General features: G+C 40.9%; 1 protein-coding gene and 1 long non-coding RNA gene across 4 annotated transcripts in view; both read left to right on the top strand.

Moving 5' to 3' along the window:
- Positions 1 to 17,585, top strand: part of LOC126526411 (uncharacterized) — a 105,321-nt gene that overhangs the window by 19,615 nt on the left and 68,121 nt on the right. The gene's annotated exons all lie outside the window — the stretch shown is intronic.
- Positions 2,924 to 10,562, top strand: LOC126526412 (uncharacterized). Its single transcript, XR_011896266.1, has 4 exons — positions 2,924 to 2,988; positions 3,740 to 3,830; positions 7,974 to 8,159; positions 9,983 to 10,562. It is a non-coding gene; the product is annotated as an uncharacterized lncRNA (long non-coding RNA).

The following is a 17,585-nucleotide window of genomic DNA, read 5'->3' as shown; positions in this document are numbered from 1 at the left end:
ATATTTGCTGAATACTCGTTTTCTCCTCACGATTGTGTACAACACTAGGCCCATAGGTAACTTTCTCAGTGGCTTCCGTGAAGGAAAGGAGGAAACATGTTTATATTTGGTGAAAATAAGGGGCAGGTCATTTTTTTATGAGTGTAATTCGAACTATTTTCACGTTCGTCTGTGCCGTACTTCATTTACCTAATATATGCAAGCGCTTGTGAGAGTTGGAGGTGTGTTCTACGAAGGGTGTAATCTTTAATTCGCTACTACCGAGTAATAATGGGATGGGTAAACCTTGCGAATCAACATGGCTTCTATGCGTAAATTACTGCCTTTGAAAGACAACTTTGATGATGAGACTACGATACTTATTCGCAATGTTTCCCAGTGAACTCGCAAACGTTTATCTGACACCGACTTCACATTATGTTGAAACGGGGATGGCGCAAAAAGGAAGGTAAAGCTACTGTGTGGCAAAACTTCGCGCATCTGGCTTAATAATTCTCTTCGGAAATAGTGCGTGAACATCCGTCGTTTCACTTTTTATCAGGCGTTGTACGCAGCGCACGAAATGTCAGCCCGCAATCACAGAAATCACAGTGGCACTGATTTGGTATTTTGCAAAAATGCGGCAAGTACATAATGACTGCTTGGCGCGTGAATTTAATGTGGAATCTGTTTAATCGGTTAATGAGCATTTTAGAAAACTGTTCTATGCATGCTTTTAAGGTATCCTTGGAGAACAACTGCACTGTAAAAAATTTCCGTAATTATACGGAGGATTTCCGTCATTATACGGAGAACTGCAGGGTAAAAATACGGAAACTATGTCATATTTCAAAAATACGGCAAAATCTGCCGTTAATATACGGAAAGTGCTCTCCGTTTTCAGCTTTACGGACATTTTCACTGTAATCATATGTACGGCTATACACTGTTTTCGACGAAACAGACAGAATTCCGTATTTTTGTTATGCGAACATCCCTATTATTGTGAGAAAACTTAAGCTGTCTGAATGAGCGCTCGTACTCGTACAGTTTCAGCCAACAATATTTTATTGAACACGTAAACTGTACGCATTATGAAGATGCGTACAAAATGTGAGAGCTAGCCTTCTACCAAAAGCTGCGATAACAGATCGTATAAATATATATACGCATCTTCTATTGCGGTCGCAGTTTGCCGCGCATATGGGCCTCGCTGATCATATGCGCAAATATATGCGTGTTCTCGCAATGTTCTCAAATTAAGCGCTTTGTAGTTAATAGTTGTAGTTTAAGTGAACGAAGAGCCGTGGACATACGTGCATACGTAAACAAGCTTGCAGCATTCAGGTGCTGGTGCACTGGGAATGACATTGGTGCTCTGTATACGCCAAAAATTGTGTGCACTCTAAATCAGTACCGAAACGCAGGGAGTGGTATAATGACCGTAACGGCATTTACATTTTGCAACAAATGGTCTCGAAGGGGGCTCGCGGCCTATAGATCCAAGTACAACGGTCGGATGAAATTTTCGAATGCGGCAAGCAATTAACCCAAGTGTCAAAGGGCATTGCTGAACTGCAATGTAGTTGGTTTAACTCATTCCCCTAATATTTACAAAATATCTCGTCTCTGACAATAACTGCCCATTCATTGAGACAAATCGATTACGCATAATCTTCACTGTTCATGAGTTAATTCTTGCGATAAGATGTAATCGCAAACATTTGACGCTTCATCTTGAACCAAGACCGGTAAGCGCGCTCGTTCTTGTACGGTAGAATAAAGAACGCGAACATGCACCGACATGTGTGTAAACTACTGGAAGGTGACTGAAGATGAAGGACCTATTACCGTGCTAGTACTGTGTGTACTGTCAAAAAGAAGAAAAAAATAATACGGAAAGAAAGAATGCCCAGTGCCGAGATGTAACGATTCAAGCTTTATTTCTTTTTGACCTAGAATGCAACACCATTAGTTCCATGTGCTTTATATATGGGTAATGTTATGACAGAACTCATTATTTACCCGTTCATTACATGCACCAACCAGCCCAAATTATCACTATACTAGAGATTATGGACGCATCGCAGTGCATTGCTTTGCACTTCATTGCAGCACAGGGGTTAGCTATCCCCAGTAGCGAACGCTTTGGTTGACCTGCCTGCCTTTCTGCTTCTTGCATTCTCTATCCCTTTGTATAAAACGCACTAACTTGTGGGAGAGAAAGTGTTCTCCTCTTTTAGAATTCAATTATTTGTCAAGCAATTATATTGCAGTTCCAGTAACTGTATCGACCGGGTCCCGGTCGAAGAAACCAACAGCAGGCGTTTCAAGACAACAGTGAACTGTTATGTTTATTGCGCTGGGCATTTTATACCAGAGCGAGGGAAAGGGGGTAGTGGAAATAGAGGGCAAGGAAAGGCACGTGTCGTTCCAGCGTGCCAAGATAGCTTGTGCTCGTTGAACTGATACGATACAGTAACTAGAGCACAAATGCGAAAACGAAACCGATTCTGTTATCCACGCTCACAGAGTGCGGCACCAGGGGGCAGCGCGCGCTGCGCGTCCGTTAGGAGTGGCAGACGGAGCTGCACATGTGTAGTCAGCCGGAATTTTTCGTGTCGTATTGTAAAAGTTGTTAATTTGCCGTAAATATCTCTTGATTTGTACTCAAGAGTGAAGCAAGACTCCAAGGAAGAGAGACTGACGCATCGGGAGCGAAGAACAGAAACGATGGATGGTTACGCTGCTTGGGTCTCGGCACGTTCGAATTGGCAAAGTTCCGAATTTGTCGCTGTGTTTTGTACGCTTGTGCGCTCGTCATTTGCCGTCATCGCGCGGAGATATTTGCGCTGGATGTCTTTCACTTCGTGTACAAAACTCTGCACGCTGCGGCATCGAAGAAGTTGTCATGTGTTTGGGTGCACGTATGCGCTTGGACAAGGATGTATCCTGCTTGCCCTCAACGGGTGTTGAACAGTCTACGCGCACTCGTAACTTGCTCATGAGGTAAGCCCATTTTAATCTTATTTGGTTTGCATAACGTAGGTGTTAAAGTGATGTGCGGTAAGCCGGTGTCGCGAACAGAAATATTGTTTCAAAAGACCACTATGCAACTTCTTAGGGCAAAACTGACGCATGAATTGGGAAAGGGATCACCCTATCTTTTCAGATCGATTCCAGTCGTAGCGCGATCGGCTCGATCGCAATTTCGGTGAGGTACTTCTAACCTTTAGCTCACTCGCGTTAAAAGCGTAGAATAAAACTGCGTTCAGTTGCGCACTTGTATTGACGCTTGTATTGGCTTGAGAGCATACTGTATCTGATACAAGAAGTTCTGTTAAAATACGGAAATAAACGTTCGAGGCAATAGCAGTCGCTCACTACCTGTGATCGTTACTTCCTTGCTTGGGTGCACGTTTTAATTGTGACCAGAAAAAAAAAGTTCTTTCCTCTGGCTGATCTGCTGTGTTTCCTCGGTGCAACTTTTTGCAGTGCAGCAAGACGTGTTGCTTCGAACGATGGCTGGGCAGTCAAGGCATTCGTGTCAGTAAGCAAGCAGTAAACGGGGTATCAGTGCGAAAAAAATTGGACATACAAGAGAAGCGAATGGTATCATCATTGACTCTTTTATTTTACGAATAATTCAGTTGTATTACTAAAGCGGAGAGTGGATATGCATGAAAGTCAGATTGTATTGATACTCAGCAAAAACAAGGTAAATTATCATTATTAATCAATCCTTTTCTTTTACTGAAAGGCAAGTTGCTGTTGTGCTGGAGCTGAGAAGAGGTCTGCTGCCTGCAATGGGTCCATCTCTCTCAAGTTATCGCAGTATTGTAGCTCTCAAAGTGAGTGGATTTTTTTTTTCTCTTAGCTATTTGCCACCTGAATCATGACTGCCACCTGCCACCTGAATCAAGCTGTGTAGGTGATCTTTGTTAGTGACATTGGAGTGCTGGTGGACAAGCACTCCTTTATGATTGCAATGCATATGACAGAGTGTAGCTGTGGCAGTATGCGAAGGTGTTAATCTATAAGCCCAATTAGGTTCTGTGAAGCAATATGTTAATATATTGATGACATTGGATTGTGGTCTAGCAGGCAGAAATGATAAACAAGGAGAAGTAATCTTAATTTGCACTTGGCAAGATGTGCAAGCAATTCAGGCTGTTACACATGAAATGGGACATTTGTAGATGTCTTCTACAATGCTGCAGTCCTGAATAGCTTCAGAGTTTAGTGATACCACTATAATTTCTCTGTAAAGCATGCAGCACAGTTTAGCATTGGGGGAGGCTGGCATCAACAGGCGTCTACTTACTTACTTAGTTAAATGGGGTTTAATGGCGCAAAAGCGGCTAAGGCTATGCTGCGCCAAACATGAGGTGTTTTAAAATCCAGTTAATGAAGGAAAAGGCTTTGTTAATAATCTATATTTTATGTAAAAATCCAGTGTTGTCTAGAAATTTACAAACGTCACATAATGGGACTAGCGGATCATCACCTAAAATTAGAGCAGGGTGTAAAGGTATGTGTAGTTGATATAATTTGTGCAAAAGTGTTCGTCTCTGTGTTTCAGTCTGCGTACATGTGAGTAATATGTGCATAACTGTTTGTGGCTGTTGACATTTCTCGCATGTTGGTGTGTCTTCTTTCGTAAGTAAGTAATTGTGTGTGAGCTGTGTGTGCCCAATGCGTAGTCGGCATAAAACTACATTGATGAACCGCTCCTGATGGTAGCATGACTTCCACTCGCCAACTATGGGTTTCGTGAGATGTAGTTTGTTGTCAGCACAGTGGTCCCATTCACGTTGCCATTTCGCCGTTAAGGCATTTCTAATCGCGCGGATGCTATCTTTGTATGGAAGTGTTGTGTTTGTTATCTGTTTGTTCGCTGCCATCGATGCATATCTATCGGCTGCTTCGTTACTCGGTATCCCAACATGACTTGGTACCCAGCAGAAGTGGATTGATCTCCCATATTTGTTAAGTGCGACCATGTTTAGTATGTCCCCTAACAGGGGTTCACACTCAGATTTTAGGTTTAGAGCCTTCAGTGTACTTAAGGAATCAGTGTAAATGACTGTGTTTTTGTGCTTGCCAGTGATAATCTTTTTCACTACAACCCATAAAGCGTAAACTTCAGCAGTGAAAACAGAGGCATGTTTTGGTAGACGAATACTTCTTTCCCAATTTTCTGTTACGGCCCCTACACCCACGTGTTGTTTTGTTTTGGACCCATCAGTGTAGAATGGCATGTGATTTTGATATTGGTCCTGAAGAGCACGGAATTCTTGTATAATGTGGTCGTGAGGAGTGTCTCTTTTCCTTAAATGTGTTAATGTCCAGTCGCACAACTGCGTGAAATCGTACCACGGGGCCAACCGTTCTGGTTTCCTGGCAACCTGGAGGACTTCATGGGGAATTTCATAATCCCGACACTATTGCTCATACTGCAGTACAAGTGGCCTAAACATGTTTGGTTTATTTCTGTAGTGTAAGCGTGAGTTGCACTGTGTGACGATGTTGTAGCATATGTGTTGCGGTGATGACTTGAATTCTGAGTACGTAAGGAAATGTGAGGAATGCTCTGCGCTGCTGTAATGAGGGTTCGTTACATTCAACATATAAACTTTGAATAGGTGACGTCTACTTACTGTGAAGTTCAAATGAGGTGTTACTGTTAGGGTGACTATATATAATTTATGGTTTAATTCTAATCTTGTATGAGGCAGACATAGTTTACCCACTTCGTTAAACAATAGAGGTGTAATATCTGTGTATACAAGTATTACCCATCCATTTATGCCATTTGGACAATGGCAGAAATGCATGGGCAATACTTGTGTACATAGACATTACATCACTATTGTTTAACCAAGTGGTCCCCTGCATGCTAAATTTTACAGGGCTATTATTAAGTAATGTCAACTTTTGTTGTAACATTAAGGCACCTTTTATATTATTACAGATTACCACCATTGTGTACCATCATAGTGTGATATATACACTAAATGTATTTGACTTTGCTATAAAACCCTGCACAGTGGTGCATCATGAAATTTTTTTCTATAGTTTCTGGCCTCAGAATGCACTTCACGTTATATTCTTGTTTGCAACAAAACTATAATGCAGGTTTCTCTCCTTATATTTTGTGGCACTTCAAGCTGCGGCGAGCTAAACCACTGGGCAGCAATACTGGAATCGCTACTGCGTGTGGAGCTGTCTTCAAACACACAGAAGGAATACATAATTGCTTTTTTAGCGCAAAACAATGGACACAAGAAAGACGACAGAACAAGGCGCTACTCTCAACTGACATCACTTTATTGCGTCCCTCCTTTGTAGACAGCAGAATCTAGAAGAACATGCGCTGTGAACACCATGTGCAGGAACCACCAACATCTGATCACAAGAGCACACTCATAGGACAGAATCCAAAAAAACCGTATTGAGCACTGTACAAGGTTAAAGAAAGCACACTAATACACTGTGACCCCAATGACTGTATGAAGAAAGCTTCCGATAACTCTCTGGCGGTTGTATCACGGCTCTTTTTCAAAATCGTAGTATCACGAAACATTGCGAACATAAGCGATCCATACCAACAGGCACAGGTTCCCATTTGGCTCAACATTGTAAAATATGGAAGTGCAAAGCCATGTTTCGTGATTCTATGATTTTGAAAAAGTGCTGTGATGCCACCGCCCGAGAGTTATCGGAAGCTTTCTTCATACAGTCATTGGGGTCACAGTGCATTAGTGTGCCTTCTTTAACCTTGTGCGGTGCTCAATATGGTTTTTTGGATCCCGTCGCATGAGTGCGCTCTTGTGATCGGTTGTTGGTGGTCCCTGCACATGGTGCTCACTGCACATGTTCTTCTAGATTCTACTATCTATAAAGGAGTGACGCAATAAAGTGATGTCAGTTGAGAGTAGCGCCTTGTGCTGGTCGTCTTTCTTGTGTCCATTGTTTTGCGCTAAACAAAGTATTTATGGATTCGCACCAACTAGCCCGCCAATGCATTGTGTTGAACGCAAAGAAATACTGCTTTGCCTTCTTTGACTGTGTTGCGGGCACTTCTGAAGTACTGTCTGTCCAATAACCTTGGTGGCATGGAAGTGCCGTCCACTTCTATGCGTTGCTTTCTGTTTCATTGTGGCATCACATCACATTATATTCATAATGTGTATGTACTTTTTCTAAGAGACCCATATTCCTATCCTTGTGTTATATTTGCTGTCGCCTTATTTATGTGCAAATGACCAGTGCTCCAACTTCCATTTTATCGCAAAGTAAACTACTGGTACCTAAACAGTTGTGTATATCAGAAAACCAAAGCCGAACTGCCGAACACTATCAAGCAGCAGCCTTAGTACAGTGTCAAGTAGTCAGATTTTATTGGTTATGCAGAGGCGCACAGTGTACCTCTTTATTACTTACTGAACAATTAAGCTGTGTGAAAACTGAGTATTTATGTAGCTTCAACCACATGCTATTGGCCATTGTTCCTGCCCTCAGTAAATGTAGGAGATTATCATGGCATTTCTTTTTCTAACTCTTTTTCCTTATTACAGTGGGATTACTGCATGTGTAAGTAGGAAACGGATCACATAGGCAATCAAAAGCCAACAATGTGTAAACTAGGAACATTGATTGTACAGTTTGATGACCCAGAATAAGTAGAAATACACCATAAATGATTGACGATTAACTTTTACTTGACACAGGGCTAGAGCATACAGTAAGCATACTGTATGCTCATATGGTGTCACATCAATTTAAATTTTAGTGTAGCTTTACAGTGTACGCTTCTATTGTTGCATTCCGTCAGAGGGATGGTAATGTTTCGCGTGTCTAGCAACTAGACTGTCTATATACAGTAGTAAAAGTGTGCGAACTGTATTTTTTAATGATTTGATAGAATGTGTAGAACAATAAAGCCATACAATCAACGCACAGTGATGTGACTTTCTCTGCACATGTTGCAGGTTCAAAAAAGTATGGTGGAAGCTGTTGCCAAGGTTCCGACCAGAAAAGACAGCCAGTATAAAAGGGTCCACACCACTGATCTCTACTACAGGGCATGGACAGCACATCGAGCACCCTCGACTGAAGCCAACCTTGTCCCGGAAGTTGGTGCTTCACAACTTTGCGGCAGCACTTCGTTTGCACGGGTGTGTGGCATTTCTTCCCCTAACATGCCTGCCTGATGTGCCATAAACTACCCAAGCAGTGTTTCGAGGTTTCCAGAATTTTTCCATTGCAGTGTCTACAGTGTAGCTAACATAAGTGGCGTGCAATGGAAACACTGGTAGATGAGAAAAAACTTGATGTAAGAGAACACTATCGTATACGGGTTCAGATTGTCATAAAAGCGCTTACCAGACATGTAGAGACCTCCTAAAATGTGAAAAACTACAAAGAAAAGTTTTTCGGCAGCAATATTATCTGATCGCACGCACTAGTTAGTCCACCATATGCCCTGCTTCCAGGACAAGCGCCTGCATGACACCGCATTTCCACTGGCTTCACCTGCATCCGGTGCGGTGTGCTGCATCCAGCAAAACATTAGAAATCACTGGTGCACAGTGTTTTCTGTCCCCTTTCTCGACGCCTACTGAACACATGGTAAACTGTTTCCAAAGCAAAAAAACAGAGGGAAAGGGTTCTGAACACATTGCATTTTAAAATGGCTGGTACTGGGTAACGCAAGTACTGTGGCATAGTAGATTTGCACCAGGCAACCTGTGCGCCCAAAAAGGCTGCTGTTTACTTGCAAATGGCCAACGTATTGTGAGCATGTTGAAGTTCTTTTTTTATTCTCATCGCTTATTTAGCTAGTGGAGACAGCTTTCACAACTGGAGAAGAAGCCTTGGAAGCATGAAACACTTCACAAAACCAGCTTCAATATATCGTGTCTGCATCACAATTTCATGGCTGCATGAGTGAACCCTCTGGTTAACATGTAAGAGTGTTCATGATGTTTGCCATGCATTATCCACTTTATTTACAGGTCAACCCTATCTTGAGATTTAAGCTGATGTTGTGTTTAGAGAAATTATGGTCGAGAGCCAGCTTTTGAGAATACAGATTGAGCTCGACAGATTAAACGCCAGAACAAGTCGTTGAGGATTTCAGATCAAGAATCTTCAAAGGCCAGTTCATTTAGTGGTGTTAATATTCTGCTCAAAGTTGTTGACTGTTACGTTCGTATGGTGCCCAAGCATTGCGGTAACAACTTCACTTGGAGTACATAGCAAGGGTGTATTCGACGTAAGCTGCAGGCTTTTTTCTGTGTTTTCAAAAACTGGTTTCTTGTTCAGTTCAAATTTTCAAATTTTGCATTGTTTATTAGGTGTTGTGTTCTGTTTCCTTTTCCTGCAGCTCCTTAATTAAACATCTGAATAGTGAACACAACTTGACCTTTTGCTTGATTTTCTAGATTACCGCCCTCGATGCAAAACAATTTCACTTCAAAACTGCTTGTACCGTACTGAAAGAATAACTTGAAGCAGCCATAGCCACCAATAACACGCAAGAGATGATTATGAAAATTGTAATATTGTTTTTTGATCTACAGGGTGTCTTAACTATCGTGCACCAAGATTTAGAAATATGTAAATGCGATGTAACTAGACAAAATGAAGGTAATGTTGTTTGCCGTCGCTTGGAGATACTCTGATTATATTTTGCATTCTGCCTAATTACATAATTCTTAATTAGTTAATAAATATCTCAAATAATTAAATGAAATGTGTCAATAAAAAGTTGTAGAGCAATATGAAAGCCTCCTTATACACTTTTTTGTTACTGTTACTCATTGTGTGCTACACAAAAGTGTTTTTCCAAGGAATAAGCCTGCGAATACACATAAAGTGTCTTGAGTGGCCAGTCATGTGTCAGTTTTGTGGTGCAAAGCCACGAATACACCTTAAATGGGTTCTTTTAAGAAAAAGACTATTATTCCAGAGGGTTCAATTATCCTTCTTTATGCAGCCTGTGGAGACAAGGTTTCTTAGACATGGCCATGGCCCTCAAGGAAGATGCCGAGGCCACAGGCAGTTCCTCCAGTGACCGTGAAAATGTCCCCTGGAGCACAAGTCTAATTTGGCACCCCTACCTTTCTCCTGCAGCTTTTCTGTCTACTTAGCTAACCAGGTGGGTCAATGATGGCAAAGGGAAAAAAGAATCAACAGCTTCAAACGTAGAACTTGCTCAAGCTCAACGCATTTTTGGTGTGAAGTTTTTCCCTTATCATTTATCAAAAAACGGGTAATAAGTATATGATATGGTCTTCATACGGACACCTCTTTCCCACAGAGAATTAGCAGTAAAAAAAGCAGCTTATGAAGGCTTGAATATTAGCTAGGATGATGTGGCATAGATAGGATAATGATTATGAATGTTTCTGGTAAAGGTAGTGGTAGTAGAGTGAATAATCAGTTTATATATGGATTAAAAGACATTTCGTTCCAATGCCAGAATTTTAAATCATCCCAAATAATTCTTGCGTTTGATAGTCTATGCGCATTGAGTGACAGTGCTTCTTGATGCTTGCTTCTTGCTGACATCATTCTCATGCTGCATAATTCACCTGTTTAAGTTCCCTATTTCTCCCGTTCAAGCAACTTTACATTCATCATAACATACCTTGTAGATGAGTTCCAGAAACTTGCTGATGAGATTAGGGGGCGGCGTGCACCCCAGGCTTAGATATGCATTCAAGAGCCTAATATCTTGCAAATGTTAGAAATACTCCTGCTAAGCAAGTTCTTGGTGTCATACAAGGTTATTTGCGAGTATGAATTTGCCTAAATTTAGAAAACAGTCAATCTAAAACATGTCAAGCAATATCGCTGACAGTACACACATTCCAACGGAACTAAATACAAATAAATGTAGCATTAAATGCAGAATCATTGGCATGATGCCATTCTTTCAGTGGAATAAAATCTGTCCTGCGTTGTAAATCTGGAATCCTTTATAATCCAGACTACTAAATGCCTCATGAGGGTTGTGACGTAAAATATGCGTGTATTTTTTCCTCGTTTTTTTACTTTAAGACCCGATAATGCTTAAACAGCAGTGAAAGAACTGAGATCACGGTACTTAATACTTTATATTGCTCCAGAAATCCGTTTTTCTGCCGATCGCAGCATTTGACACTACCAATTTTTGACAGAAAATGTGAGACAGAAGGCACATAACACTTGAGGTGGTGCTATTCACTTTGATTGTTTGGGAACAAAACTCATAATGTACATGTTATGGCCCTATGTGTCATTGCCTTTGAACAACAAAAAGGTAGGGGGTTTGCGTTTTGCAAAACCGCATGGAGGTTTTTACTGTGCGCAATTAAAATTAGAAACCTTCACAGCTGATACTAAATGCATTCTCCACAGCTTTAGGTTATACAGGTGCACTACTTTACACAGAACACACTCTTTTACCTCATCACTGCCCACACTCTTAGGCAAAGTTACACCCTTTGGAGTACCCCTTCTGCCACACAACGATAATCGTCATCTGCCTTGTTGCGTTGCCTTTCTTTAACGCTGCGAGCCCTGTACTTTCCAGTAACGAACGGCATGCGGGTTATCAGCATGATAGCATTCCCGAAAGGAAAGTAGCGGGCGTGGCGTTTTAAAGAAAGGAAACACATCAAGGCAGATAATGATTATTGTTGTGTGGCAGAAGGGGCACTCCAAAGGGTGTAACTGCCTAAGAGCGCAGGTGGTGATTCAGATTCTTCAAAGGTGTTTCATTGTATGGGATGGCACATCGCTCTTCACTTATTCGCAGAATATTGCATTCCAATTGTGTCATATCAGATGAATCCATTAGAGAGCTTTAACTTGCCCTAAATTTATTACAGCTCTGTACTGGTAAACTGGCAGCAGCTTGCAGTGCTTGTGGGAAAACAATTGTAACCGCCATATTATATGCAACTGCTAGTGCACAGGCATCGGCAGCAGCAATGGTTAGGGTACACTTGTTTCTTCTGTTCTGGGGTATGCATCCTCCACGAGAAAGTAGTTTTTTTTCGTCTTCTTCTTCTACCACATTGGAATGTAAAATGGGGTGTAATTTGTAGGGTATACTCTTGAATAAACTTCATGAGCATTTATTCTTGTCTGTGCCACAGATCATTGTTGCTACCACTATAAAAGCAGTTTACAGCACCCGTAGGGAACAATCTGTGAATCTTTACCGAACAGTAAGGATGATGAATAATCGAATAACTTTTAGTAATTTTCAACAAATTTAGCACTCTTTGCTTTCCACTGTGGTGTTTTTCAAACCGTAATGTTGGCACAAGGTTTGTCTGCAGGATGTCATTTTGTGTGAATGAGTGCACTTGTGCACATAACACCTCATCGTCAACATTCTGCTGCACAGAATGTCATTAGCTTTCGTATGCATTGGTCACTATCGGCTGCTCCTTTGTTAGTTGGAATGTAGCATTTATGTAAAGCACATTTGATGTTCTAACAAAAAGCATTGTGCCCTATTATCTTCCAATTCTACTTGATGCCTAGTGCTATAATAGCATGGTTGACACCATGAGAGTGAGTGTGGTGTATAATTGTGTCTGGTGGGGTGGGGGGTGTACATTAACTTAAGCAACTTTTCCAGACGACTTGAATCAATATTGTGGAATGCTGGTTTTTTTTTTTCAATCACTGTTACCAAGTTTCACTTTGGTTGTGGCAACAAGTTTAATGTAGTTCGCTAGCACTCCTGCCAACACATATAATGTGCAGGCATCTGTGTTGAAAAAAAGACCAGCTAATGGTTTGCGAGGAGCTAAGGTCCATTTAGACCATTAAATTTTGAGCTTACACCGGTGGAAATAACTGGTGAATGAAAGCACACCCAGGAGAACTGACCATAATATTTTCTTTCAATATAATAATGATGAAGCTTTGAACTGCATATCAACTGACTTGTTTAAAAAATGACCCATTTCCTTGTTCAAGTACGACAAGGTTCCACAGGAAGACAGAAACTTAAAGCCATCAACAGCAGCATGAATATAAACAGCGCTCGACGTTTTGCAATCTTGCACCTGGTTATCATATTGTCCATTCCATTTTTTTCCACAGGCTGTTCTTTACTGTTTTATGGACATAAACAGTTTAATTTTAATGTCCCTATTTTTTAATATTTCGTTAATATATCTTTTCTTCATCGGCTTTTAACAAAATATATATTCGTAATGTGCCTTCATTTACCATTTACAGCGATCTTAACCAGATGCATCTTGATACAAAATTTATTTTCCTTAATTCTTCGTTTTCCTTTTCCAAAAGTGCAAACTGTTTATCTTGATACCTATTTTGTCTTCTCGGAAGATTAGGTCTACTGGATTAATGACTGCTTACATGTGTACATCATTTTCTGTTTTGGTCACCCCTACTCTTTGCAAGAACTGACAGTAGTGCTCATACCCGCTCCATCACAATCACCACTGCCAAGCACACCCTTCCTTCCTTTATTTTAACACTTAGGCTTCTCTTGACCTATTATATGCACCAGTTTCTTCTCCCCCAATGAGGCTAGGGGCCACTGAGCTATGCACAATCCAAAACAACACAGCCAAGGAAAACATTTGCTACCCTAATGACAAGCACCTATGTCAAAATGTTGGCTATAGCAACATCCCTTGTTCCAACAATGTTGGTCTACTTACATGTTTTTCTAACACAGAAGTTACTGCTTTGTCGTGTTCTGTGATTATACTTTTTTGCTGCTTTCTTTAGGATGGATATTCACGAATACTATTTGTTTCTCCTAACAGCAGCAAGTTTATCCTTGGAAGCATTTTGGGTCAAGAACAACTTTCACCAGGAAGAAGTGCAAGACGAGTGATTGAAGAAAATAAAGTTGCTTCTGTGATCTAAGAACTTGAGGACTGAAATGATGCACCTTTGTGTATATATGCTATGCAGTGCATTCATATCACAAAGTGCAAAGTGTTTTATCTCTGCAGCCATGTCAGTGTGTTGGCAAGACAATTTTCTCAATGGTGACCTGCTGCTTTGTCTATGAGCTGCCTTCATGACATTTGCATTAAAGGCGATGTACTATCGTGGACAAAAGTACCCTGGAAGTGCGAGCGTTGACCAAATTGCATTTCTGTTCAAGACCGCTGAAAACAGTGGGTCACGTATGCACATGCCGAACGCAGATGGTAGCACGGCTGATCCCAGCAAATAGTGCACCATAAAATTCGGTGGACTCTCGCACGTCCTGGGCAATTTTGTCCCCGATGGCACATTCTTCGAACAATGGATATGCTCGGGAATACGGGAAGTACCTGTACTTTAACGGATATAGTACAGATTTAGCATACGGAGTCTTTCGTTTTCTGAATACGGCAAGCACCTGTATTTTAACGGTTATAGTACAAATTCAGCATACAGTGTGTTCCGTTTTCTGAATACGAGAAGCACCGTACTTTAACGGTTGTAGTACAGATTCAGAATACAGAGTCTTCCGTTTTCTAGATACAGAAGCACTCGTATCTTGTATTACGGTCTCTCTTTTACAGTTGTCCGTTCTACGGAAATGACCGTTCTTAATTTACGGAAGAGTGTTCGGTCACAAATTACCAGCAAATTTTCTGTAAAGTAAGGAAATTTTTTTTTACAGTGTGGTTACGCACAGCGTATTACTGCATGAAATGAAGTCCATAATATAAACTATACGTTGTTTCCAGGCGATTGATATCTAAAGGGTTCGACTTGAAACAAACACCGTCGTTACAAATGTAATCTAGATTATCTTGATTAAAGCAGCACCGCAAACAACGCGTCGTGCGTCGTATATGCGAAAAACGGCGTGTAGGAAAAGAAAGAACCCTTAAATTTTATTTTACTCTTTTTTACGCAGTTACAATAATTTAAACGGTTACATTTTAGTTTTGACTCGATTATTAGGCTAGAAATCAAGAACCGCAATAGCCTGCTTTTTTTCTTTTAACAGGTTTCTGTCATAAAGCATTCACAGAAAATGTCTTTCGCGGTACAAAAAATTTCTATAAATTTTGTTTACATTAACAGCTTTTTTACAGTGTACTTTATCTGGCATGCACGAGCTTGTCCCAGCCTTGTGACCATATCTTTTGTAAATGTTCGCTTTGCTTTCACGGCACCCAATCGAATTTTTTTTCTTTTAATCACGTGCTCAATGGCATTAGTAAGCAGAGCCTTGCCCTTTGAAAAGGAGGTTTTTGATTAGCTGTATTTCAATTTAATCAGGTCGTGCAGCCGCGTTATTAGGGACACTTCTGCTTTTTTCCAGAAAACGATTTCCATGATAAATTTTGATCGGTCGGGCTTCTGTTTTTGTCCTATGCTTCCTTTTATGCCGAAGTTACCACTAATAACGTCTCCGATGTACCGCAGTTCATCGTTCCTTACAAAGATGTTACTGTTATCTCTTATAGCCCCGTTCGAGCTCTAAATACTCTTACATGGTTCCGGAACCTTTCTAGTGCGGTTTTGTATCTTTTGCGCATGTTATGCATCCAACGTTCACTTGTGTAATTAATTTTCTCGTGCACTAGCTCACTCGCCTCCCTTTTCTTTGTATTTGTTCCGTGTTAAGAGCACCTTTCCTTCGCGTAATCCCAACGTTTGGGCTTCTTGATGTTTCCCAGACGCCTGGTCAAGCACTTTTATAACTTGCTTTACATCCTTGTTGCACCACTTGCATGGTATTCACACTCTCCTCCAAAATATCATTGCCGTGTCTGTCTCATCTCCTGCTGAATAACCTCTACTAGTTTCGTTGCAGGAAAGGCCTCAATTTTCTTCTCTGTGTTTTTTTGCTATAGCTCGTATTTCCCTTTCATTGATCTTTAGAAATTCTAACACTATTGGTTCCTCTTTTGCATTAGTAGCTCTCCCAAATTTTAGGGTAAACGTTTATAATCGCTACCCACGCTTTTTTTCAAGTTTATCTATAGTAATCCGGTCTAGTCGTTCGTAAACCATTTCTTAGACTAAGGCGTAATTTATATATGGCTGCCTATTCCCGCATTGCCACGTTACCTGTCCATGAGACTTATTCTCCCTAGTTCTGTCCACCGCATGTAGGCTTAGGCACCGACCTAGTGGGTCATACACAGGGACCAAAATCAGCATCAAAATTGTACATCAAAGACCAGCACAGACCGGTCGGCATGTACCCAGTGATTGAAGTCGGTATCGTCAATGTCGACAGAACACTAGTACATACCCAGCAGAGCATCTACAGCGACACATGTCGGCGAGAAAGAAGTTCGTAGAAGAGTGGTACAAGTACACATTGCCTACATACTCAGTTACCAAAGTTGCTGAGACAGTTGCTTTCGAATCATGTTGCCTCAGCACAGCCAGCCTTACGGTAAACCATTAAACACCTGCTACAGAGTGAAGCAGGTCGTTTGGACAGACAGACAGACAGACAGACAGACAGACAGACAGACAGACAGACAGATAGACAGACAGAGAGACAGACAGACTGACTGACTGACTGACTGACTGACAGACTGACTAATAGATAGATAGATAGATAGATAGATAGATAGATAGATAGATAGATAGACAGATAGACAGACAGACAGACAGACAGACAGACAGACAGACAGACAGACAGACAGACAGACAGATAGATAGATAGATAGATAGATAGATAGATAGATAGATAGATAGATAGATAGATAGATAGATAGTTGGATAGATAGATCCCGAAAAGTTCGTGAAGTACCCTAATAATGTAACACATTATTAGTACAGTGTTCTGCGACAGCTAAATCACAGAGCAAATCGCTGTTACGTTGCAATCGCTATTGCCTATCAAATTCTCAGTGATTGTGGCAAATTGGTTACAAATGATAGGGCAGTACCAATTCATCTTTTCGACATTGTACGACTGCACAGAAACGTACAGTGACGGAATTCGCCTGCTGGGCCACTCAATCTCTATGTCAGCTTTCATTAAAAGATAACTTGAAACGTGTATAAAAGGACAGACAATAGTATTTGCTGCATGAAAGAAGAGGACGATAGCCCACTCATAATAACACAGCGTAATCAAGGCTGACAAAGAACGTCCAAGCAAGCATTCGAATCTTAGCCCTTCTTTGATGAAAAGATCAATGCTGCCGCCTTCTGTAGGGTATAACTTTATTTTGGGTTAATACAACTTAACCTAAACCGTAGCGCCCATATTTTTAGCCATATATATATATATATATATGTATATATATATATATATCACCGCGCATTCTGAATGAATAGCATGCTAAGAAATGAATGCGGGAAATTCGTTTGTGTTTTTCCTGATGCTTCCATGGTTGCATCGATATTTTCTGTTTCCCAGCAGACATTGATTTTGCACTCTACGTCAGCAAGATTTTCCGCGTATGCCAAATCAGTATCCAATATCCAACTAAAATTCCACCACTTTCTATATTTTTAAGGGAATAGCGCTTTGTCACGCAGTACGAAGCTGTCCGCACAAAGATTCTCCCTGAAAGAAATAGAAGCGTTGTTATTCGAGCATACTGCTACTAAAACGTAGTACAAAACATCCTACTGAAAAATACGCC

The sequence above is a fragment of the Dermacentor andersoni genome, chromosome 8 (assembly GCF_023375885.2).
Source record: "Dermacentor andersoni chromosome 8, qqDerAnde1_hic_scaffold, whole genome shotgun sequence".
NCBI lineage: Eukaryota > Metazoa > Arthropoda > Arachnida > Ixodida > Ixodidae > Dermacentor > Dermacentor andersoni.
The sequence above is the reverse complement of the archived record's forward strand: the minus strand, read 5'-3'. Positions and strand labels throughout refer to the sequence as shown.